Genomic DNA, 25,451 nt, shown 5'->3' with positions numbered 1-25,451 from the left:
GATATGGTTGACCAAGCCTTACTCCAATATGTAGCTACATATGGACATTTGAATAACATGTGTTCCATAGTTCCAATTTTATCTTTACAAGTCCAACAGAATTTCCCTTTCAAGTACATCAGCATATGCCGACAGTTTCATTATTTTTGCCCAATAACTCGGGGTTTTGTCTCTCACCATGAAAATTCATTCTGTAGTTCCAAACTGGCATCTTTAAGTAAGCATGTAAAATCTAAGCCGTCATACAGGAACTAGGCCTTTATATGACAGTAAGATAATTTACTTAACTCAGTTCTGCCTTTTGTACACACCCACACCCTAGCAGCTTTTATTCATATTCTGCCTAGGGCTCTGCTTGTCATGCTGGTTCTGTGTGCCATCTACTTGACTGCAAATACTGATTATCTTCTCCAACGTGACAGCTTCCATCTATTCATCATAGAGCAGATGTAGAAAGGATAGGGCAAATTTGCTTATCTTGCCTTAACCTTGCTCTGAGGGTGAGAGGGTAATTCAGTCTCTGTTGATTAATGCTAAATTGTGAAAGTAGTTTGAATAGATATCTAAGGGCTAGATTCACAAAGCAAACTGATCGTGTACCGATCGGTTTGCGACACTTTTGCGACCAGATTTCCCTCGGGCCCCATTCACTAACCTACAAATATCTACAGATGGTCTGCGCATGCGTCGGAATCTCAGACCTGCGATCCGTGCCTGCAGATGAGGGCATTCCTCCGATTGCCCCCATCTGCATACTGAGGGTTGGAGAATTCATCGGGCCTGCCCGGATCGGGTCCGATCAGGCAGGTTCGTGAATCTAGGCCTAAGTTTATTTGAAACCTTGATATACTGCATTGTTCTCTCTAGCGCTCCGCCCGGCTAAGTTAGGTGAGCGCCTGGCTGTCATCTCACATGACATTGCAAAATGACAGCCGCAGATCTACCTTTTCTACTCTCGGTAGGCTAGATTGCGCGGAGACAGGAAGGCCGGCTTGCTACAGGACTTGGTGATTGCTGAGCGTTTCTCTCCGATCCTAGTCTAATGGATTTACTGTTTCCATCCACTTGGTGTGAAAGTCCTTTCTGGCCGTGCGCGAGTGGGCGAGCCCACGCGGGTGGCTCGGTGTGCGCAGTCGTGGTGCTCTGTTTATTTATTATTAGTGTGCGGGGGCAGCAAAGATGGCGGCGTCCTCGCTGGAGCAGAAACTCTCCTGCCTGGAGGCGAAACTGAAGCAGGAGAGCTACGAGGCCCGGCGCAAGATCAACCTGAACCTGGAGATCAGTCTGCAGCAACCCTGGCCTAGTAAGGAAGGAGGATCCGGGAGGCCCCGGAATGGGGGAGGGGAGAAGGAAGGAAAGAACATTGGAGGATTCATTTACTTCCTGTCGTGGCACGTGCATAGCAGAGGCCTCGGGGGGAACTGGAGGCATGGTGTGAAGAGCTGCCAAGGTCTCCTGGGTCCAGGGGGTGGGGGAGACAGCCTGTGACTAGCTTTCACTCCAGAGCAGTGGGGGGAGGGGGTTCTCATGCTGTTGGAGCCCGTTGTGCAGCAGGCAGGGGGTTCAGAGCATTCAGAAGTTCCCTACATTCTCGTCTCTACAACTGGTGGGCTTGGCAGTGCTGGGGACTGGCCTTGTTACAGTCAGAGAAGTGTTTAAATGCCTCCCTCCCCCCCCCTCCTGTTGCAAAGATTTCAGAAAGGTGGCATTTTATAAAAATTCCTTTCTGCTGTATTTGTGGGGGGGCTGTTTGGGATGGGGTGCAGAGGGAATGGAGAGGGACAGTAGTTATTGGGAATGGATAGCTCCATCCTTTTTGGGACCCACACACACAAAATATTTCTTTTTTTTTTTTAGTCAAGGTTTATTTATTAAAGTTTTAAATTTTACAAGACATGGTTAAGAACAGTCTTATGCAACAAACCATAACATCGATATGCTCCATGGATAACAAATAAACATGCAAATCATATATGTAATAACTGGTATGCAAACATGAGTCTATAATAGTACCTGAAGCATATTTGAACCTTATAATAAAATAAAAGACCATTCTATATGTTTAAGCATGAATCAAAGAGAGAGAGAATTCAAATAAAAATAAGAAGAAAGGGGAGAGAGAAGGAGAGGAGAGAGGAGTGGAGCATTCAAGGAGTATTGAAATGGAGGAAAGATTTCAATAAATCCCATTTCAGTTGAAATTGTGTAAATCTGTTGGAAGACTTAGCCAAGTAAACTTCAGTTCCATACGTGAGACATACAAGGTTCCACCATTGCGAATAAGAAGCCTTGGATAAGTCTTTCCAAAATATTTCTGATGACCGGTGCAAATCACTTTTGTATAGTGTGATGACTGTTTTCTGCTCACTTTGATGGTTTTGTATCTTTGCTTTGGTTATCAATAAAAAATGTTGTCACGTAAAAATCCCTTTCTGAAATACAGTCAGTGGAGGTAGGTGGCTTCTGGCCATGGATGTGTCTTAACTGCCAGAAAGAAGAACAGTACACTCGAATATACCTGTCAAATGTGAAACTTCTACCTGAACCTAAACATTCCAACTAAATAGCCATTTTGTAATCTTACTGGATATGACCAGAATGCCTCTTTTTGTAATCTGCCTAGAACCGCAAGGTATTGGTGGAATAAAAGACACCAATGTAATAATGTAATGTAATACTGTGTGTCTTAGCTACTTGGGTGAGGGAAAAGGGTTCTCAAAATCTCCTCTGGGGGTAGCGGTATAGATGCCTCTACTGGTGGCTTTCTCTGTGATTTTTTTTTTCCTTGTGTCCTGTATGGCCAGGTTTGTGGTGGTCTCGGTCTCCATAAAGTGGTCAAATTCAGGGTGTTTGGTATGTTGGGCTTAATATTTGCAAGTCAGTCTAAAAACTTAAGCCACGCTCATAAAATCATTTCTTTTGATTAAATATAAATAAATAGTCAATAGTCTGATAGTGCTTTACTCTTAAATTGTTATTTATTATTGGCCTTTAGCCACCTCTACCTTGGGGTGGGGGGAAGGGGGGACTTGATACCATAATGGTATTATCCTGTTCCAGGCTTGATTAGCCAGAAGCATCTTATTAAGGTGTAGAGAACCATCCCCAATGTTTCTCAACAGAGATAAGAGCTACAAGAAAGTGTGAACTAAATCTACAAGCGGTTCATTGCCAGGGTTAAAAGTGAGACTTGAGAGAAACTTTATAGGTATGATACTTACCTCCTATTTTACCTCCTATTTTACCTAGGGGTTTTAGCTAGGGGTTTTAGCACCGGAAGCGGCAGCAACTTCTCCGACACTCATAGGAATTCTAAAACCCAAACTACGGGTTCATAAAGGAGGGAGTCGTGTATATGTCGCTAACGTAATACGTAAAAAGAGTTAAAATCGAACAAAAATGATTTGCCATCTTTGATGGTTGGTTACAGCCTTTAGGGATATTTACTTCAATTGAGTAATGGAAAATAATTAATTATTAATTAATTAAAATGGTGCACATTTAGGGCTCCTTTTACTAAACTGCAAAGGCATTTTTAGCGCGCGCAGAATTGCCGCTTGCACTAAACCCGCGCTACGCGGCTAGAACTAACGCTCAATGCTGGCGTTAGCGTCTAGCGCGCGCACAACAATCGTAGCTTAGTAAAAGGAGCCCTTAATTTTCCCCACCACCAAATTTCCCCGTTTCGCCCCACCCGGCTACTTTTTCATGCCACCCGGCTGGAAAATATTTCTGGGGAGAACACTGATAGTTTATTTGCAACCGGTGTGAACCATACCCTTGTGCAGTGGAAAACCTTAGGAGACACTGACTTTTAAGCAAAGCAGTTGCTCAGAATCAAGAATATTTTTCATTTGATTCACAAAAAAAGATGACAGCTGTGAGAAAAATGTTTCATGAACACACTCCTTAGGCTAAAATTCCTTGCTGGAGGGAATTTGTACCTTTTTTCTGCTCTGAAGAAGCTCATCATAAAATGCATTGAGTTAGTCCAATAAAAAAAGGTTATCACCTTACTTCCTTTGTTTGTTTGGTTTTTTTGGTTTGTTTGTGTTATTTTTTTTTTGCTTTATTTCTTTACACTACCTTAGATTAGAAAGCTGGATTATTGGGGGTGGTCACGTGACCGGCTACAAGATGGCTGCTTAGCTTTCTCGCTCGCTCCAGCTTCTTTCCAATTATCAGATTCCAGCCAGTTCTTTTACATTATTCAGGTCAGCAACCTTTCTTTGAAACATTACTAATCGTATTGAAACTCTCAAAATCAGACGGAGGGCCCTCATCTAGCTCCTCCACTGCTCCTAACGCTTCGAAGCGCTCCAAGCACGAGCCTCCGTCTCCGGACAAGGCCTCATTCTCTAAGCTGCTCGCGCCCGACGCTTCTCTATCTCATGACCTGAAAATCTTGCAAGGGCTCATGCAGGAAAATTTAGCCATGACAGCTGACATAAAATCGGAGCTGAGTAATATTACTCTTCAATTTAAACAATTTGGAGCTAGATTAGATCTCTCCGAAGAACGTTTATCTGCTCACAACACTCAATTTCTGGACATGCAACGTGGTCTCCACAAAATGGATCTCATGCAGCGAGACCTGGATGACATGTCCAATCGGACGCGTCGAAATAACGTCCGTATCATCGGCTTACCAGAGTCTAGTGAAGGAAAAGAAATGCTTACCTATCTGCACTCTCTCCTTCCAACCGTTTTAAACATTCAGTTCTCCCCGGCTTTAGAAATCGAGAGAGCCCACCGAGTACCTTCTGGCCCGCCTCCACAATCTAACTATCCTAGGCCTGTAGTTTTGAAATGCTGAGATACTCGCACACCTTACAAGTTCTACAGGCTGCAAAAATCAAACAGCCTCTCCTTGTTGATTGTAGAAAAATCCTTTTTGTACCAGACCTATCTAAAAACTCAGCTCAAAAGAGGAAAGCTTTCCTTGCCATGATGCTTCAACTCAAAAGTATCGGTGCCCAGTATGGATTATTCTATCCAGCCAAAATGAGAATTACCTATCGGAACACCACCAAAAATTTTGAAGACCCTGCTGAACTGCAAAAATACCTAGATGACAACATTGGAGCCATGACTTGAATCATCTCAACCCCTTTCATCTTGTATTTCTGGCTGGATGTAAACTTGAATTTTTGCTTCTTATTGTGGCTGGAGCTTTGTTCGCTCGCTGAGTGTGTCTTGTCCTTACGCATCCCCATCTCAGATCTCTGCTTCCCCTCCTGTTCTTACTAACACATTAACTGTTCATTATGGCTGTACCTTACTTTTTGTTTTTTCTTTTTGGAGCCTTGCATTATTTTTCAACCCCTTTCTTTCTTCTTCCACTTTTTTTTCTTTTTCTTACACAACGCCTTATTTTTGGACTTTTCTGACCCTGGACATCATCTTTTTTCTTTTGGATATTTTTTCCTCTTGGGTTTTGTGTCATCTCTCCTTAGGAACTTTTTGACTCTATGGTTACCATCAAACTCGTCTCCCTTAACGTTAAGGGACTTTCCAGCCCTATGAAACGGAAAAAGATTCTGCACTACTTTAAACATCTAGGGGCAGACATATGCCTCTTGCAAGAGACACATATAAATTTAACTGAAGTACACAAACTCACCGGAGGTTTGATACAACATTGCTTCGCTGCTCCCGCACTGGGTAAGAAAAATGGAGTTATTATTCTTCTGCGTAAATCACTCAACTTTCCACCCATTCATTTGACCCCCATGGGCAGATGGTCCTATACTGAGGGCACTATCGATGGCAAACCTTTGAATTTACTATACATATATGCCCTCAATTCCGATGATCCCTCCTTCTTTCATGATCTACATACCATATGTAAGTCTTCATTTTCTGAACACACTATCATCGCTGGAGACTTCAATTTTCCATTGGACCCTTTTATTGATAGATCATCCATGTGCCGACCCGCCAAACTCAAGGTACGATCAACTCTCTCTAATCTCATGCAAACATATGGATGGTCAGATTTGTGGAGAGTCCTTCATCCTACAACTAAAGACTTCACATTTTACTCAGCGTCCCATAAATCATATTCACGGATTGATTATTTCTTAGGATCCAAAGACATCTTAAAATTAAATCTTACTGCTATAACCAATATACATGACATCTCTATATCCAATCATGCAGCAATATCTTGCTCCCTTCACTGGAATTTCGACAGATCACCTCGCACTTGGAGGATTAATAGTCTGCTTCTAAGTGATGAAAACTTTTTATCTCATATCACTACTGAATCCACTGCTTTCTTCTCCACGAATCAATCCTCAGTATCCATCTTTGCCATCCTCTGGGAAACATATAAGGCTTGGCTACGTGACGAATGCATCAGCTACACGGCATATCGACTCAAGTCCAAGAAAGCATATCTACATTGCATGGAACAGGAAATCCACACTATGGAATCTCAACTTTATTGTACTTTTGATCCCACTCTCCACAAGTCTTTACAGCAACTCAAGTTCCAAAACAATGAGATCTTCAGTTCCTTTGCCTCAATTTCCATGTTTCGACAATCTGCCACGTTCTATGCTGACTCCAACAAGGCTGGTCACCTTCTTGCCTCTAATCTCAAATGAAAGAGAACTAAACATAGGATATCTCATATTAAATCATCCTCTGGTCTTATTCACACCTGAACTCAAGACATTCTTAAAGAATTTCTTTCCTTCTAGATGCATCCCTCTACGCTTCTGAGTCTTCATGCTCGGACAATATTATCTCAGATTTCCTGCAATCGGCTCACCTACCATGCATCTCCCCATCTCAGCACCAATCTTTGCAGCAACCCATCTCTCCTGATGAAGTATACAGAGCCATCTCTACTATGGCTCCCTCCAAAGCACTGGGACCTGATGGCCTTCCCTCAGAATTCTTCAAGACTTTTTCAATCATCTTGACACCATACCTGTTATCTTATTATCATAATATTATTGCTTCTCCTGATTGTCTTTCCCGCTTTCATGAAGCTAATATCATTATTTTACCGAAACCTAACAGAGACACTCAACTAGTTAAAAATTACAGACCCATTTCCTTATTGAACCTGGACTATAAAATATTTGCAAAAATTTTAGTTCACAGAATAGAAAATATCATGTCCTCTCTCATTCACAGAGACCAAGTCGGTTTTTTGAAAGAACACTTTGGAGCTGACAACACTAGATTGTTATGTCACATTCTTCACTCCACCCTGTCGAAGGAACAACCTCTCTTAATAGCTTCTCTTGATGCTGAGAAAGCCTTTGACAGGGTGAAGTGGAACTATCTGTTTTGTGTTCTTCAACAATTTGGTTTCCCTGTTGAATTTACTCATATGGTTTCTTTATTGTACAATGCTCCTACTGCTAAAATTGTAGTTAATGATGCTTTCTCAGAACCCTTTACTCTCCAAAGGGGTAATCGCCAAGGGTGCCCCCTGTCCCCTTATTATTTAATTTAGACCTTGAACCCCTCCTTGCTTACATCAGATTATGAACTTCCATCAAAGGAATCACTCTTGCAAACCTTGAATTTAAGTTGTCAGTTTATGCCGACGATATCATTCTATATCTATCTGACCCTGAGCAATCCCTGGCTTCCCTCATTGACCTTATTTCCCAATTTTCATCTATGTCAGGATATAAGGCCAATTGGGATAAAACTGAGCTCATGCCCCTTAATGAAGCTGGCTCTCCTTTTTCTCCACCCTCACACCCATTCACCTGGATCACCACGAGCATGAAATACTTAGGAGTACCTTTCGATAGGGATCTTAAGACCACCTCTGATCTTATCATGACTAAAACTATCTCCACTGTAAAAGCAGCCTTGTCTAATAAGTCTCCCCTCCACATTTCTTGGTGGGGAAGTCTTGATACCCTGAAAATGATGGTGGTACCGAAAATTACTTATATGTTAACCATGTATCCTCTTCTATTTCCTCCATCCTTCTATAAACAACTGGAAAAACTTCTCTTCGATTTCCTATGGATCAATAAACCTCATAGAATCTCACAACAAAAAACTAAAATCTCCAAAATCGCTAGGAGGAGTTAACTTCCCTGATCTTTTTATCTATCACCAGGCCTTCCTACTGAGAAAGGGATCTGAATGGCTACATGCATCGGATGTTTCCCTTTTCCCTAACTGGCTAAGACTTGTACTGGCTTTCTTGCATCCTATTCCCCTCCTTAGACTTCTAGGTTCGACCCACCTGCAGACTAAGCCCCTTAACCCTTTACTAAGCACTTCTCTTCAGATCCTTCAAGACAGACCGCGTCCTGGAGCGCCCCTGGCTTCAATCCGCTCTGTGCCCCATTTGGAGGGATCCTAAACTGCTGATTGGGAAAAAAACAATTTGTCTGGCCCTCTTGGACCACTCACCAGATATGGGACATTGCTGCAATGTGTCATTCTGATGGTTCCTGACTCACTTTCCATGAGTTACAGTGTAAACTTGACCTACCGGACTCTCACTTTTATCAATGGCTGCAATTGCGATCAAAACTACGAAAATCCGATTTTGACTTGAGGGACACTAATCACCTGCCTACATTATTCACTCTTTCCAACCAATTCCGAACACTGGGTCACTCAGCATCCAAATTTTATAAACTTCTTAAAGATTTACATTACCCGCTCCCTCCCTCAGTAAAAAAAATTCTGGGAGGAAGATATTGGTTGCTCTATCTCAGATCGGGATTGGTCCTCTTATCTAAAATCTGTTTTTCACTCATCTAGATCCGCCTCAGTCACACAAAGTCTATTCTTCCTATGTCATAGAGCCCAATGGACCCCGATTAAATCACACCGAATCAATCCCACTTTTGCTAAAGAATGCTGGACTTCTACCAAAGATATTGGCTCCCTTAAGCATTTACTATTTCTATGTCCTCCTATACAGACTTACTGGTCATCCATATGGAATACTATATGCAGTGTTCTCCCCAGAAATTTTTTCCAGCTGGGTGGCATGAAAAAATAGCCGGGTGGGGCAGGACGGGGAAATTTGGTGGTGGGGAAAATTAAGGGCTCCTTTTACTAAGCTGCAATAGCGTTTTTAGCGCGTGCAGAATTGCCGCGCTACACGGCTAGAACTAACGCCAGCTCAATGTTGGCGTTAGCATCTAGCATGTGCGGCAATTCTGCGCGAGCTAAGCGCGTGGTAAAACCGCTATCGCAGCTTAGTAAAAGGAGCCCTAAATGTGTACTATTTTATTAGTTAATTATTATTAGTTATTTTCCAAAGCTCAATATGACTGCCTTTCTTAAGGTTTGACACTTGTTCCATAATATTTATATTAAATTTAAGAAGTATCCAATTCTAGAAGTGAATAATTAGATATTTGCCCTCTTTCAAATGGTATAGAGCAGCGTCTCTCAAACTTTTTTAACTCCGGCACACTAAACGGAGCAAATGTTTTTTGAGGCACACTAAATGCAGCAAATGTTTTTCATGGCTGGAAAAAATTTCTGGGGAGAACACTGTTGCCGTTAGTTTTCAAGGTCCAATCACGTCAAAGAATGATGCTTATCTGGGCAGTTGTATAATAAAAAGAATGGATAAGATGACATGAGAACTGAAATTGTCATGAATCAGAGGAATACATACCCTGTAGGTCCTAAAAGCAGGCTTGTGGATTAGATATAAACTATGAAGGCAGTGGCATACCTGAAACAGTGGTGTACCTAGCATATGTGACACCCGAGGCCCATCGTTTTTTGACCCCCCCCCCCATCTGTATGAAAAACATGATTTTTAGTAACAATCCACACATCACACAAGAGTGTACCTAGGAAAAGGCATCATCTTACATAATACACCCATTGTAAAACTAAACAAGCCAGACTAGTACAGATCAATCCTACACAGTCAATCCTAACTGAAAACCATGTCTTTCGAACACACAGAACACAGAAAACACCTTCGCCTAGTATGGAATATGTAATCACAAACTAACCCCTCTTCCTTTTACAAAACTGTAATGTGGTTTTTAGCCATGGTGGTAACAGTTCAGACTCTCATAAAATTCTGAGCAATTACCACCATGGCCGGTGCTAAAAAAAAAACGCTCTACAGTTTTGTAAAAGGGGGGATAAAATAGAAAAACGTAGACAAAGGTTAAATTGAACCACCAAGAAGCTGAACTCTGCATACAATGCAACACCACAGAAACAGCGATGCATCTCCTCTAAAGCAAAAAAAAAAAATAAATATAATTTTTTTTCTACATTGTCTTCTCTGGTTTCTGCTTTCCTCATAGTCTTGTCACTCTCTTCCATTCATCCACTGTCTACCCCTCTCTCTGCCCCTTCTATATATAGCATCTTCTCTCCTTGTATTCCCCTTCCATCTCTCCCTTCACCCCTATTATTCTGGCATCCATCTTCTTCCCTTACCTCTTTCAATGGTCTGGCATCTCTCTCCTCTTCTTCCCTTCCCTCTCCCACACCCCCATGGTCTGGCATTTCACTATCTCCTCTCCCTTCCCCTCACTTCCATCAGAATCTGCCCCCTTTCTTTCCCTCCAACCCAATTCCATCCAGTATCCTTCCCCCTTATGTCTCTCTCTCCTTTCCCTGCACACCAATTCCACCAGCATCTGCCCCGTTTCTCTCCCTCCACCACTCTTCCATACTTCCCTGACCTCCTTTTTCTCCTTCCACCACCCTTCTATACTCCTCTCTCCCTCCAAACCAGCAAGGTCCCATGATGACTGCTTCTGTTGCCTCTGCCTCTGGAAGATGTAAGTGGCATTGGAGGGGGTGGGCCGGCAGACGTAGGGAATTGCGGCAAGGTTCCGCAATGACTGCAGCTGCTGGTCCACCCCTTTCGATGTAGTCCACCCCTTCCGATGTCACTTACGTCTTCCGGAGGCAGAGGCGACAAATGCAGTCATCGCGGGACCTTCGTGCACTTCAGTGCGGCTGCCGACTCTGCTTCAGAATAAGTACGGCAGCCGTGCTGAGGTTCAGATGCCATTTAGAGCAGCTTGGAAGGTTCTGGATCCAGCCGGCTGTGTACCCCCCCTAGGGCTGGCACCCGGGGTGGTCTGCCACTGTATGAGGGGACAAAAAATAATAAAAAGAATGGATAACTTGACCGATTTAGACATGTCATACAATTATAACTACAAAAATATGTCATAAAATGTAATTCTAAACTCAAAAGACTCCAGACAAAAAGCAGACTATAGAAAAGAAACCAGAAAACACCAAACTCATAGTACTAAGATCCAAATGCTAACATAAGACATGTCCATTACGAAGAGACGTGTGGATCACCGCTAATTATAATGATTGAGTCTTTAAAATATGAGACAGTAACGGATAGCCAGACCTGGTGGACGGAAGTGACAAATACTGGAGCCAAAAGCAGAGCACCGTGATGAAACTTGAATATGGATACCTATTTATACTTTTGAGTAAAATTGCGATGCGAACATGTCATAGAAAAGAATAAATAATGTGTAAACTAAAAACCAAGAACAACATATTGTAACACCGAACTCAGAATTAATGAAACAACATGCTAAAAGAAGTTAACCCCCCCCCCCCAATAAAATAGGGCATATACATACTTAAAATGATGGCTGGTTACAAACAGTATGCCTAGACTATATAGACCTAAACAGGGCAAAAGTAAACGTATGGGAAATGAATAGTTGATAATACAGAGTGTATCTTGAAAACATAAGCCGATAGTAGCTCAAAGACAAGCCGACTGGGTAAATGAAAAGTGAACCTGGGAAAGATCTAAATTATTGTTCAAATGAGCTTCTATTAAAACCAAAAATAAAACCACAGCACTTGGGAAAGTAAAAAAGGGAGAGTAAAATGGACCTACCAAAAAGGTCTCTGCACTGATGAGATAAACTCGTACGCAGAATAAATGTGAACATGCGACAGTGGGGCTATGATATTTGATCCATTGAAAGAGGTGCCAAAAAAGTGTCGGCAGTGAATTGAATGCACACTGATAGGGGAGGGGCATCGGGCTGTTAAAAAAATGCTGCTTTAATAAATAAATGAAAATACTGGTGAAAAACTAAATAAAAACCCAAAACCATGATAAAATGCCGAACCTGACTACAAGTGGTAGTGAAAGTAGCATAAAGCACCTGTAGTACTGAGAGTGCCAGAGCTGCTTAGAATAAAGAATCGTGCTGTACATGAGGAGAAAAAAGAAAGAATGAGGTGACAAGATGTAAAGTGCTGGCCCCTCACTGCACCAATTGATAAAACTAAGGAGCGATGTTCTAGAGCAGGGGTGCCCACACTTTTTGGGCTTGCGAGCTACTTTTAAAATGACCAAGTCAAAATGATCTAACAACAATAAAATTTAAAAAAACCACAAAGCACACTGTACGCAGAGAAAATGTTAATAATCATTCCTATTCCGGGTTTTTTTCAAAGAGGTCAAAGCAGATGATTCTATGCACTGTCACCTCAGTAACAACCATACAAAAATAGACAAATACCCCCTCCCTTTTTACTAAACCACGATAGCAGTTTTTAGCGCAGTGAGCTACGCTGAATGCCCAGCGCTGCTCTCGACGCTCATAGGCTCCCTGCGCTAAAAACCGCTATTGCGGTTTAGTAAAAGTGTAAAATATAAACAGCAGAAATAAATTCAGACACATTTTAATCAGTAAATTTAAAATAAAATCATTTTTCCTACCTTGTTGTCTGGTGATTTCATGAGTCTCTGGTTACACTTTCTTCTTCTACTGTGCATCCAATCTTTCTTCCCTTCTTTCAGCCTATATGCTTCCTCTCCTGATCTCATTCCCTTCCCCCCAATTTTTTCTTCCTCTCTTTCTGCCCTGTCTTTCTTTCTCTCTTCATGCCCCCTTTCTTTTTTTCTGTTTCTCTTCTTTCCTTCTGTCTCCCAGCCTGCCCTTTTTCTTTCTTTCTCCTTGCCCTCCCCCAAGCCACTGCCAATGCCGCTGCCATCGGGGAACAGGCCCCAAAGCCGCCGCCGCCGCCACCCCAAGCTCTCCCTACTTCGAGCCGACCAGTATTCCTCTCCCCGACGTCAATTCTGCCATTGGATAGGAAGGCTGATCGGCCCAAGATCACGATCGATTGGGAGAAATGCTGCCAGGTACTGCCTTTGCGGAAACTGAAAGTAGGCAGGACCCGGCAGCAAGAAGAGCAAATGGTAAGCTTCACTGACCTGTCTCCCGCCTTAGCCCGTAGCGAACGCATGCTTCGGGCTCTAACATGTGCGTGCAGACTTCCCTTCTCTTCCCCTCCCCCCCGGACATAACTTCCGGTTTTGGAGGGAAGAGAAGGGAAGCCGGCACGCACACATTAGAGCCCCGGAGCATAAGTTCACTAAGGGCTAAAGTGAAATCTCCAAGCTGGCTTTTTTTGTTTTTTGCTTTTTAATGTTGAGCAGCAGCGGCAGCAGCAGAATTTAGCTGGGCGGTCATCTAAATTACCCAGACGGACCGCTCTCTCTTTCACATCAATATAACCCTTTCTTACCAAATGCTATTACTTAAATCCTCTGCTCTTCCCTCTCATTTATCACCGAATGATGCCTATCTTTTTGATGTCCTTTTTCTCTAGCCCTGAAACTTCTCCTCAGCTCTTGGAAAGACCTTTCTAAGGTGTCTATGACCCAATGGTGGAACCTTGTTTGCCTGACATACAGGCTTACTTGGCCAAAAAATGTGATAGATTCCCTCAGTTCCTTAGCAAATGGAGTTCTCTCAAACTCTATCTGCAAGGCTCCGACTCTTAATTTCCATTTCTCTGTCTGCTTTGTTTTTCCCTTTCTTTTTCTTCTCTTTACTTCCCCTTTTCTTTTCTTGTTTATACCATGGACTATGTTACACTCATGTGAGATTTTTCTTGGCATGCTAGGTTACATTTGTGGTTTGTAGATATGTTTATTGACTCTGTCTTATGGAGTATTATAAAGTGCTTTCATCTTGCATGGTTTGTTGTTACCATACCTGTGTTTTCCTTGCTTTATAAAATTTTCAATAAATAAACCTTGACTTAGAAAAAAGAAAGCTGGATTATTAAATTCATCCCTAAAACAAGAAAATAAAAACATCGAGGACCAAATGTATCTATGCATGCAGCATGTTTCTCACAGATAAATATAGCAAAATCCTTCTATCTAGCACATCCGATTCCCCCATACCCTGGCATTAAAAAGGAGGGGAGGGGTTGAAGATAGGTAGTAGGTACATCATTTTATGGCCGTTTCTAAAACCATCAGATATAACAAATTGATGCAAGGAAGGGAAGACTGGCTATAGAGCTGGAGAATCCTCCACCCTCCTCCTCCACCGACCTCTTGCCTCTTTGATGATGTTCCTCCCTCTGTGTTGTCTTTACCTTGCTTGCTGGCTGCCCTGCAGAACAGATCCCAGCCCAGACTTTGCATCTGGCTCGTGTGCCTGTATCTTTCACGCTCACTTCCTGGTTCCTCCACAGCCCCCGTCACGTGAGCACGGGGGCTGATGGGCTTCCCCTAAATCCAAACTCACAGCAGGATCCGGCTTCCGAAACACAGCCCTGCGGGGGTCCTGGGGGCACTGGGGGAGGAGCGGCTAGCATCGAGTAGCTAGGAAGGAGCGCTGCCCGAGACCGAAGAGGCTCCCCCTGCTCCTGGGGAGGAGGCAAAGCAGCCCCACTGACTGCACATTTATTTCGTGCATATGCAGCTGTGTGAAAGGACTGAATAGCCCTGTTAGGGAGGAGGAGCCGCAGCTTAGATCCCGCTCTCATAACGGATAAAGAAGTACAGGGGAGGAGGCTTAAACGTGTTGTGCAGGTTTTATTTATTGCAATGGCAAACATTCTTTTCCAGTTAATTTCTCAGGAGCAAAAGGATGTGCACTGTACTCGTGGGAGCCAACTTTTTCAGCATTGTTGGAGGTGCTTAACCCAGTAGAAATTGCATCTCTCTGGACACAGCCAAGGAATTTAAATAGTGGGGGTGCTCAAGCACTCACAAAGGTGGCTCTTAAGACTGTACTGCTGCCTGCGGGGGAGCTGTATTATCTTTCTGTTTGCATTCTGAGCTTGAGTTGTTTTTTTTGGATCAAGATCCTTGTTTCATATATTTCTGCTTTATATTCTTTTAGGCTAACTGCAAGTCTTTGGGGTATGTCTACTAAAGTGCACTCAATGTGGCCCAATAAATTTTTACTGCCAAGTTATATCAAACATGTATAAATACAGCAGTATATATACTTAACATTTGGTTCAAATACTGTTTTTAGCAGATTCATCAGAAATGCCACCAGCCAGAAAAACGTTTTTTTGTGGCATATATATCATCCTCAGATCTGCTTCTTTAATTATTTTAAAAAGTGCTTAGTGTTCATAATGTAATGTGTTGTAAGAAAAAACCGTATTTATAAATATTTTAAATAACAGCTTTGCAGCTGTTTAAACCGTTCCTAGCTCTCCTGGGAGAACGGTATAGAAAATTGAATGAATGAATATCGGCTTGTTTCCAAGCTTTATTAGTCTTCCTCAGGAAGGGACCCGTTCAATGTTTCTCCACAAGGCTTTCTCAAGAATAGTCCCCCCCCCCTCTTCACTCTCGTCACACACCATCCCGATTCAGTTTTTATGGCAAAGGGTGGCGCTTGCCAATACCCTGCTAGAGATTTATGGCCAGTGAGTGAGGTTGCTCTTGCAGGCGCTAGCCATGTCTTTAAAACATGTACATTCCATAAACTGGCATGCTCCTCAACCTTTTCAAGCCAAGTGCCCCTAAGCCTATCAAAATACCAATCGAGTACCCCCACCCAACTCTACCCCAGACCCTCCCAAACTCCGCCCCTGACTCCACCCCCATAATAATTGTACTAATTGCAATGCCATTTCTTTTTTTTTTTTTTTATAAACAACCAATCTCAGCCAACATCTTGGTTTCTTATAAACGTCTTCCATTTATTTTTTATATACAAACAATAACCTTATTAGCAATACATAATGGTAACCACAAAAACCTTATTAACAATACAGAATGGTAACCACAAAATTAAACTACATATCAAAAACAGTTGTGTTTCACTCCTATAAAGTAAACTGTCTGACCTCTTGTCAGCTGGTGTGTTCTTACTGATCATAGTAACTAGTCAGATTCCTTTTTGTCATTTTCCCAGAGAAATAAAAGATAACTTGGTCGGTCACATCCCCCAGATCATTTGCAGCATTTTTCACCACTGCCCACCGGCCCCCATGCCAATTCCTATCACCCCTCTGCACCACCATTCCACATCTCTCTCTCCAATATCCCCTTCAATCTATCCCTCTGTTCCCTCTCCACCACCACCATATCCAGCTCAATAAACTCTGGAATTTCTTGTCAAATTATCCACCCATGCCCCATGCCTTCTAACACAAAAGGCACTTAAACCACAGCAGAACAAGATTTGATTTCCACTGTGGCTCCTTGTGACTTTGGGCAAGACACTTAACCCTCCACTGCCTCAGATATAAACTTGGATTGAAAGTCCACTAAGGACAGTGGAAGTACCTTTATGGAATATGAATATGAATATGCAAACCACTTCAGCTGCAATGTAACACAAAGCGGTGTTTCTAGTAGTACTAAGTCAATTATCGAACCCCAAAAGGTCGCAAAACATCATGTCCCCCTTACTTGTCTGAACTGCACTTGCTTTTCCTTTGGTCCTTAGCCCCCCACTAGCACTCCCGCAATGGATGGTACAAGCAGCAACCCACACGCTGCACGTGGCTGACCCAGAAGCCTTCTCTGATGTCGGAGAGAAGGCTTCTGGGTCAGCCACTTAACGTGCAGCACCTGAATCGCTGCGTGTGCCGCCCACTGCAAGGAGCGATGCCGAAGGTTGAAGACTGAAGGAGCGAGTATGGCTCCAAAAAGATTATCGCAGTGGGGGCGGGGAGGGGGCCCGGACAGGAACAACAGATCCTGGGTGGCGGCAGATGGTCAAGTGGGAATTGGCGTACTCCCTATGTGTACGGAGGGTCGAGAAACACTGTTCTAATCAATAAATATTCTCTATCCTCTTAAAAAGGTATTTCTTCTCTCTCCATGTCCATCATTCATCTTCCCTCTAAATCAGGGCCAATTTTAGAGATGCTGGGACCCAGGGCAGAAATTAAGGAGAGGGCCCCTGATCCTTGATCCTCCCTGCACTCTCCCTCCGATATCCCCACCTCCCATTACTACAACATATAAAACAACTTTAAATGATTTCTTTACACACTGGACTGGTCTAGGAAAGATAAAAGAGGTAGGAAAGGGTGAAGGAGGGGCCAAGGATGCATGGAGGGGAAGGAGGAAACAGGGAGTGTCTACAACAGAGACCATGAGGAAGGATAGAGGGCAAGGAGACACTAAGGGGGAATCCAGTGCATGCTCAACCGATGCTGCTGTAACTTTGGCCATTGGCAGCATGAGTAAAGAAAACACGCTGCCTTCGACGACCTGGAAGCTTTTTCTCTGCTACTGCTTCTCCATGGACAAGCAGGATAGCCATACATATAGGTGATGTCACAGCTGACGGCGCCAAGTGGCCCTTGTCAGATAACTCAGATTGACCTTTTAGAAAGGGTTGTGAGCATGCATAGTAGGTTCCTGCCTAAATGTAACCATCTAAGTGAACCATCCCTTTTAGTTATTTTTCAACCACCACAGCAGTTAGAAGCCTATCACCCTTGTCTCACCTTACATTGTTATGGAGAAAAAAAAACTGGTTTTAAAAAAATGTACTTCCTGTGCCACTACAATGTCCATCAGTGACCCGCACGATACTTGCCTGAAATGTTTGGGTTCCACTAATGTACAATCAGGCTGTCAGTAGTGTGCCAACCTCACTCAATGGTCATGTAAGTCAAGAGAGCAAAAATAAAAGTTATTGCGCAAAGAATATGCTTATGCCCATACCGGCAGCATTACTGATACTCAGTCTGCTCCATCTTCGGTGGATTTCCATCTGACCAAAGCTTTGCCTGAGTTAGGAACTCAGACTCCCTCTCATAAGAAAGCCTCTAAATGATCAATGTTGGCATCTACATCTTTATTGGCTTCAATGGAGCATGAATCTCTAATGGCCTTATCGGCACCAGTAGATTCCTCATCAAGAAACAGCCAATCATGTCAGCCTCTCAAATGCATCTTCATGCCACTTGACATTGATGCCAATCAACACATAAGCACCAAAATCCACAGCACCAACATCAAAGCCATTATTACAATTCTTCAGAATATCATTCGTTAGCATCTACTTTGCCTCAAAAACATCGATTACATTGGCACCACAAGCACTCCAGCACTCGGTACCAGCAGATTTTGAGTATTTCCTCCTCCTCTGTGTTGATATTGAGGCATACTACACTTCTCCCTCTGTATTCGCGGTTTCGGCACTCGCTATTTCACTTATTTGTGATTTTTCATCGGCTGACTCCGCCCCCAAAACGTCATCATTAAACTCAATAGATTCTCATACCAGGAATCCTGCAGTGCATTAAGTACCAAGTCACAAATAGATAATAATATATAATGAATTTTAGTATAAATCATGTTTTATTGGCACATCAGCAGTAAATACACAATACAACACGACCATACAACAAGGTCGCGAACCCCAAACGTACCATCAAACACATTTTCACCCCAACCAAAGAATCCCCCCAATCCCCACCCACTCCAAAGGCAAAACCCCCATCCCACCCCAAACCCACACCATGAGACCCAATCCATACCCAAAAACCCCCCAGCAAGAAAGGATTATGCTGAGCAAGCTGTTTGCTTAAGCCGCTCAGCACATATCAAACAAAACAAGAGAACCAAATCCCATCCTCCCACCCACAATGTGTAATCCCACCCAACCCACTGAACTCCACATACTTCCAATCACTCATACCCACCATTCACACTCTCCCAAACATCCACCCACCAACCCGGGGAAAACAGCTGAGAGCATAAGGTATCAGCAACAGAGTGAATTCAAGACCAGACTTCTGGCCCTAGGGGAAAGCGAGGAAATGTAGGGGTCCCAGGTCTGCAGGAAAATCTTCGACCGCCTGACAGATAATCGAGCATGGCGCTGCTCCAAGAGCATCAAATTATGAAAACGATTCCTCCAAGCCCAGTAAGCAGGCGCTATGTCTTGCGTCCAAACGCTAAGAATGACCTTCTTTCCTATAACAGCACCCTTCCGGATCAGCAACCGACGTCTCCGAGCAGGCACTCGCAAAGATTCATATCTATCCAAAAGCAAGCCTACCGGAGACATCGGAATAGCGTGACCAACCAGCCGCTCCAAAAAGCGGAGTATGGCTCTCCAAAAGACTTTCACTCGAGGGCATCCCCAAAATGCATGAAAAAAGGAGTTGCAACCCAGTGTACACTTAGGGCAGATTGGAGAAGAAATGCCCCCAACCTTGTGGACCCGCTCTTGGGAAAAATACGCTCTATACACCACTCGAAATTGGCATTCCCTCAGTTCTGCACTAATAGAAATAGAAGAGATACGACCAATAAGGGAAGGAAAGTTCAAGGACTCACCAGGTATGCCCAGATCTCTACCCCAGCGGTTCTCCAAAGCCGTATAAGACTTCTGAGGAGTAAGCCGCCGCAAAGCCCCATGCAACGCAGACACCGTCAAGCCACAAGCATAAAATTGGGCAAAAAATAGACGAAATTGGTTACCCAATCGAAACCGTAAGCCCGGGCGCGCCAAGGACCTCACATAATGATGAATTTGCCGATACGCAAACAGACCTCCCACACCCAAAGAATGAAGCATGGGAAAATCTCCCCAAGGTCTCATCGCCCCTTCCTCATCCAATAAATGCTCAAGAAGAAGAAAACCCTCTCCAGTCCATCGCACAAAGACCGAGTTATCACAGCCAGGCAGAAACTGCGGATTCCCCCGTATAGACAACTGATCCGAAACTTGATGGTCCCCCCCCAGTAACCCAACCAATGCCTTCCAAGAAAAACGCCACGACCTAAGGATGAAACTAGATCGGAACTCGGGGGGCAAGAGGCGAACAGGTAACTGAGACAGCGAAAACAAGTGCCAAGGAGAGAAAAGAGCATGTTCAAAGTCCCGAAAAAGATAGTCATCACTCCGTAAGCACCAGTCTCCCAAAAACCGCAGCAAGCAAGCCAGATTATAGAGGCCGATATCCGGGAGTCCCACACCACCGATCCTTCCCGAGCCGAACAGATAAGAGATCGATATCTGAGACTTCTTGCCTTGCCAGAGGAATCGGGTCAGCTGCCTATGAAGCCGTTGAAGATCGCTACGACGCAGACAAAGAGGCAGCAACTGGAGTACATACAACCAGCGGGGAAAAATAACCATCTTATACAAATGAACCCTACCATAAAAAGAGAGAGGCAGAGACATCCACTTTGCAAAACAACCCTCCGTAGCGGCCAACAAAGCATCTACATTAGCACGATATAACCGTCCCACACTGCTCGTGAGTTGCACTCCCAAATATTTGAATACACCAGCCGCCCACCGTAAAGGAAACTGCCCCGGCCACTCCAAGCGCACCGCCTCGGCAGTAGCTAATGCCAAAGATTTATCATAATTCAATTGGAAGCCCGAAAAATCGCCATACTCCGTAAAAAGCGACATAAGAGCAGGAAAGGATTCCCACGGGGAGGTCAAATGAACCAACAAATCGTCTGCAAATGCCGAAATCTTAAACTCTCGGCCGCCAAGAGAAACACCCCGAACCGCCGGATTAGCAGAGATTTCGCGAATTAAGGGATCCAAGGTGAGCACGAAAAGAAGAGGAGACAAGGGGCAACCTTGTCTAGTACCCCGCTGAATTGGAAACACCGCCGAAGAAACTCCATTAACCAGCACCCTGGCCAGCGGATCATGATATAACGCAGCCACCGCATCACTAAAGAAACCTCCCATACCATAATGTTGAAGAGTGCAAAACAAAAAATCCCACAAAACCCTATCAAAGGCCTTATGGGCATCAAAACTGACCAACAAAGAAGAAACCTGCTCCCGCTCCACCCACTCCAGCGAAGCCAGTATAGTACGTAAATTGCGAGTGGACGACCGACCTTTGACGAACCCAACTTGAGGCTCCGCCACCAGTGAGGGCAAAATACCCGCCAACCGGTTGGCCAACAATTTAGCAAAGAATTTAGCTTCAGCATTCAACAAGGATATGGGGCGATACGAGGAGGCCCTTAATGGGTCTTTGCCGGGCTTAAGCAAAACCACAATCTGCGCAACCCGAAGAGAAGGCGGGAGAGCCCCCTCGCGTACCGCAGTGTTAAACACATCAACCAGAACTGGGGCCACGTCCGCAAGTAGAAGTCTATAGAATTCACTGCGAAAGCCATCGGGCCCCGCCGCCTTTTGCAGCGGAGAACTACCAAGAACCAGCGATAGCTCTTCAACTGTAAAAGGAGCCTGCAAACGCGCATTCTGAGCGTCTGTCACCACCGGATGAGAGACCTGATCCAAATAAAGATCACCCGCCAACGAAGAAACCGGTGGAGCAGCATACAACTCCTGGAAATAATGGTGAAACACCGCCGCCATATCCTCATCTTTGTGGACCAAACCACCATCTGCCCGGCGGAGATGGAGAATTGGGGAAAACCCCTTAGCACGTCGAATCAAATTTGCCAAAAGCTTACCGCTCTTATTAGCATGCAAATACAGTTGAAATTTATTGTATGCCAAAGACTTCATAGCCCGATCATGTAATAGTTCCCGCAACGACAACTGCGAAGCCAATAATAACGCTCTATTGATTCCGGTGGGATGAGCCCCATAGCGGCGACGATCATCCTGAACCTGGCGCTCCAGCCGGAGCACCTGACGGTCGCGCCTTTTTTTCTTTCGGCTAGAGAAAGCAATGATCTCACCCCGCAACACCACTTTAGCAGCCTCCCAGTAAAGAAATGAGTCACCCCTATGAGACGCATTATGAAAAGCATAGTCCTTCCATTTATCTACCAAGAAAGCATGAAACTCCTGATCAGAATAGAGCGAGAGAGGAAACCGCCAATGAAAGCCCCCAGGGGTATCTCCAGGAAACTCTAAAATAAGAACAATCATAGCATGATCCGAAACATCATATCCTCCAATCTCCGCCGAGCTCACCTGCGAAAACAGGGAGTCCGTGAGCAACCAATAATCAATACGGGACTGCGTTGCATGGGCACTAGATGTATGAGTGTAGTCGCGGTCTCCAGGATGTAACACCCGCCACACATCAATCAAAGACATAGAAGAGGCAAATAAGGGAAGGCCTCTATTCGGGGCATACCTGTCGTGAGGAAGGTATATAATGAATTTTAAAGAAGAATCCCCAGCGCTAACAGAACTCAAAGAGAGACGACTGAAACACCAGGTTGAATACGACAAAAAAAAAAAAACCCACCACGCTCCAGGAAAGTAGCACAAAAAAGTATGATCCGCCAACACCACAAATTTTCTACCTCCAGTCCTCAAAAGTAGCCCAATTTAGTGGGAAACATTCCCCACTGGCAACACTGACATCAAGACTCGTAGGACGCCGTCCCTGTAAAGGAGGCGAGCAGAGCAGTTGGTTTAGGAGCAGCGCGCAGTCTGTAATTGAACAGCTACCTTTGGACTTTAGAGGGGACAAAGCTGCCCGCATCCAATAGTGGCTTGAACAATCTATTGGCTCCCTCAGTTTTTTGGATACCTCCCTCACTTATCTTTCTGATTGGCTCTTTAGATCTTTGCTCCGCCTTATAGTGCAGTCTGCGCCGCCCTGGTATTTCCACTCTTCTCTGTACTTCATCTCTTCGGAGGCAGCTTTCCCTGACCAACATTCAAAAGTTAAGTTTGAAGTCTTTTGCTGGGGGGGGGAGGTTCATAGCAGGTGTGCAGGTGCGGTGAGTTTATTTAAGCTCCCATACCAGTTCTGTTAGCTCTGGGGATTCTTATTCGCGGTTTCAATAGCAATAATGATGTCACTTTCTCCAAAACCACAAATAGCATATTGAAAGGTTATTCGTGGTTTTTCCATATTCACGCCTATAGCCAAAATGTATCCACCGCGAATACAGAGGGAGAAGTGTACTTCCTCTTTTCAATTGCCGGACAAGCTTCAAAACGTCCACATTCTTCGAGTGTTTCTCTGCCAGTATCAGCTCTTCAAACTCAGCCTTCTCCATCTTCAGCTCAAGTTGCTCAACATTCTCGTTCTCCACGAAAGAAGAAATGTCTCAGTAAACAGAAGCATCTTTCTCCATCTTCACCACCTCATCTCAACTGTGAAGCCTCTCCACAAGTTCCTCTTAGCCATACAAAGGTACTCACACCTCTGCAACCTCATCCAGTATATATTGAATTGTGGAAGTAGTTTTTGGCATTTCAGTATGGACTGCAATTACTCGCTAATGGGCAGCAATTTACACCTGCACAACAACAAGGGTAGGGAACTCCGGTCCTCGAGAGCCGTATTTCAGTTGGGTTTTCAGGATTTCCCCAATGAATATGCATGAGATCTATTTGCATGCACTGCTTTCAATGCATATTCATTGGGGAAATCCTGAAAACCTGACTGGAAAATGGCTCTCGAGGACCGGAGTTCCCTACCCCTGGTCCAAACTGTCTGTCCCAGCAAAATAATTTCTATGCCTCCTGGGACACATAGTGACATCCATCCACACAGTCCCACTCACTTGTCTTTAACCACCAGTGCATTTATACCATCTATAACCCACCACCACAGGTGCAGCCCACTATCTCCCACCACCTACCTAAGGGTGTGCTTACATTTCCTAGACAAACCCCAGGCACTCACAGCAGTACTCAGTCAGCCCACCCCCTCACACACAAGTGAGACCATCAGCAATCACTCTGCAGCTCCTGGCACATGGGAGAGACTGAAAGAGAGCACAGCAACAGAAAGCAAAGGGAGTAAGGGGAAATGAAAGGGAGGGAGACAGGTATGGACACAGGTATCAGGTAGGAAGTGTGGGGATGTGGGATGGTTTGGGTCTGTGAGATATGGGTCAGGCAGAGAAGCAGGGCAGGTTAGATTCAGGTAGAGAGAGAGGCACACAGCCAGCCAATCTTGCACTCAGTCACTCCGTAGTTAGTCGCAGAAACGTTCTGCTTTAGCTCTCCAACATAACCAGAACACTAGTGGGTCAAAAGACAGTCTGGATGTCGTCGTAGATGTTTTTAAAGCAGGTCTAATTCTGTGTATTTGTGGCCATGTCCAAATTAAACATACCAGTTTTGATTGTAGTACTTGAGTGCTGAGTCTCTTTTGACGCCCATGCTCTGCCCACAACACGCCCTTTTTTTGGCTAGATATCATGTGCCTTTGGACATCCTGTTCTTCCCGCTTTGATTTTGTGGTTTGGATATATATGACTTTCTCGGATGTGTTTAGGCAGATTTTAGATGTCTCCGAAATCAGGGACATCTTACAAATTATCCTATCATTAGAAAAAGCTTCCTTGCTGTCAGATGCTACAGAATGATGCTTTCTGATGAGTAGCCCCAGGGTGGCATTAACATAATATTTCTGCATTTCAGTTTCAAGACACGGAAATGGTAAAACACCAGAGAGGAGGAAACAGTGATAAATGTTTGCTAATTAATTCCACTCTTGGCATGATCCATGTGCTACCAGTGAGTCACTGTTACATTTGTAAATAGAGGGTTGTTGTCAGGTTTCTGTGATTTTGAGGAGACAATGTCATTGATTGGCCAGAATGCTGATGTGGTGCTGGAACATCCTAAGAAATAAACTAAAGGGATTCCCACCCTCAGATGGTAAGTACTCCGGCTATTCCTCCACACTCTACTGCAGGGGTCCCCAAAGTCCCTCCTTGAGGGCCAAATCCAGTCGGGTTTACAGGATTTCCCCCATGAATATGCATTGAAAGCAGTGCATGCAAATAGATCTCATGCATATTCATGGGGGAAATCCTGTAAACCCGACTGGATTCGGCCCTCAAGGAGGGACTTTGGGGACCCCTGCTTTACTGGAATCACTTCATGTATATACTTTAATGCAAGGGTGTTAAAGTCCCTCCTCAAGGGCCGCAATCCAGACAGGTTTTCAGAATTTCCCCAATGAATATGCATGAGATCTATTTGCATGCACTGCTTTCATTGTATGCTAATATATCTCATGCATATTCATTGGGGAAATCCTGAAAACATGACTGGATTGCAGCCCTCGAGGAGGGACTTTGACACACCCCTGCTTTAATGTGTCCTGAAATCTCTTTTTTTTATTCCAGCTATACTTTTACCAAATCCATAACTGAGTAATGCTCATCTCAAGTAGCATACAGCAATGAATAGAAAAGGCTTTCAGTTTACCTTTGCACTTAGGGGTCGCACAGGTATTTTTGAAACTAAGTGGGTGCCCATTCCATGTAACACTTTCTGATGCTTTTTCATTATTTTATAGCAGGGGTAGGGAAC

The 25,451-nt window shown here is 44.1% G+C and overlaps 1 protein-coding gene across 13 annotated transcripts in view; it reads right to left on the bottom strand.

Annotated features, from left to right (window-relative positions):
* The window catches only part of LCLAT1 (lysocardiolipin acyltransferase 1), a 296,554-nt gene extending 281,859 nt beyond the window's left edge, over positions 1-14,695 (bottom strand). For 4 of the 13 annotated variants that reach the window (XM_033938078.1, XM_033938079.1, XM_033938080.1 and 1 more), the window contains exon 1: positions 14,371-14,695. The gene's annotated coding sequence lies outside the window, so the exon portion shown is untranslated. Of the gene's footprint in view, positions 1-14,326 lie in introns of all 13 variants that reach the window. The other 9 variants (XM_033938074.1, XM_033938077.1, XM_033938070.1 and 6 more) reach the window with 3 other exon arrangements.
* Positions 14,696-25,451: the final 10,756 nt, after the last annotated feature.

This window comes from Geotrypetes seraphini, chromosome 3 (assembly GCF_902459505.1).
Source record: "Geotrypetes seraphini chromosome 3, aGeoSer1.1, whole genome shotgun sequence".
Lineage (NCBI taxonomy): Eukaryota > Metazoa > Chordata > Amphibia > Gymnophiona > Dermophiidae > Geotrypetes > Geotrypetes seraphini.
This window is presented reverse-complemented; position numbering and strand designations above follow the sequence as displayed.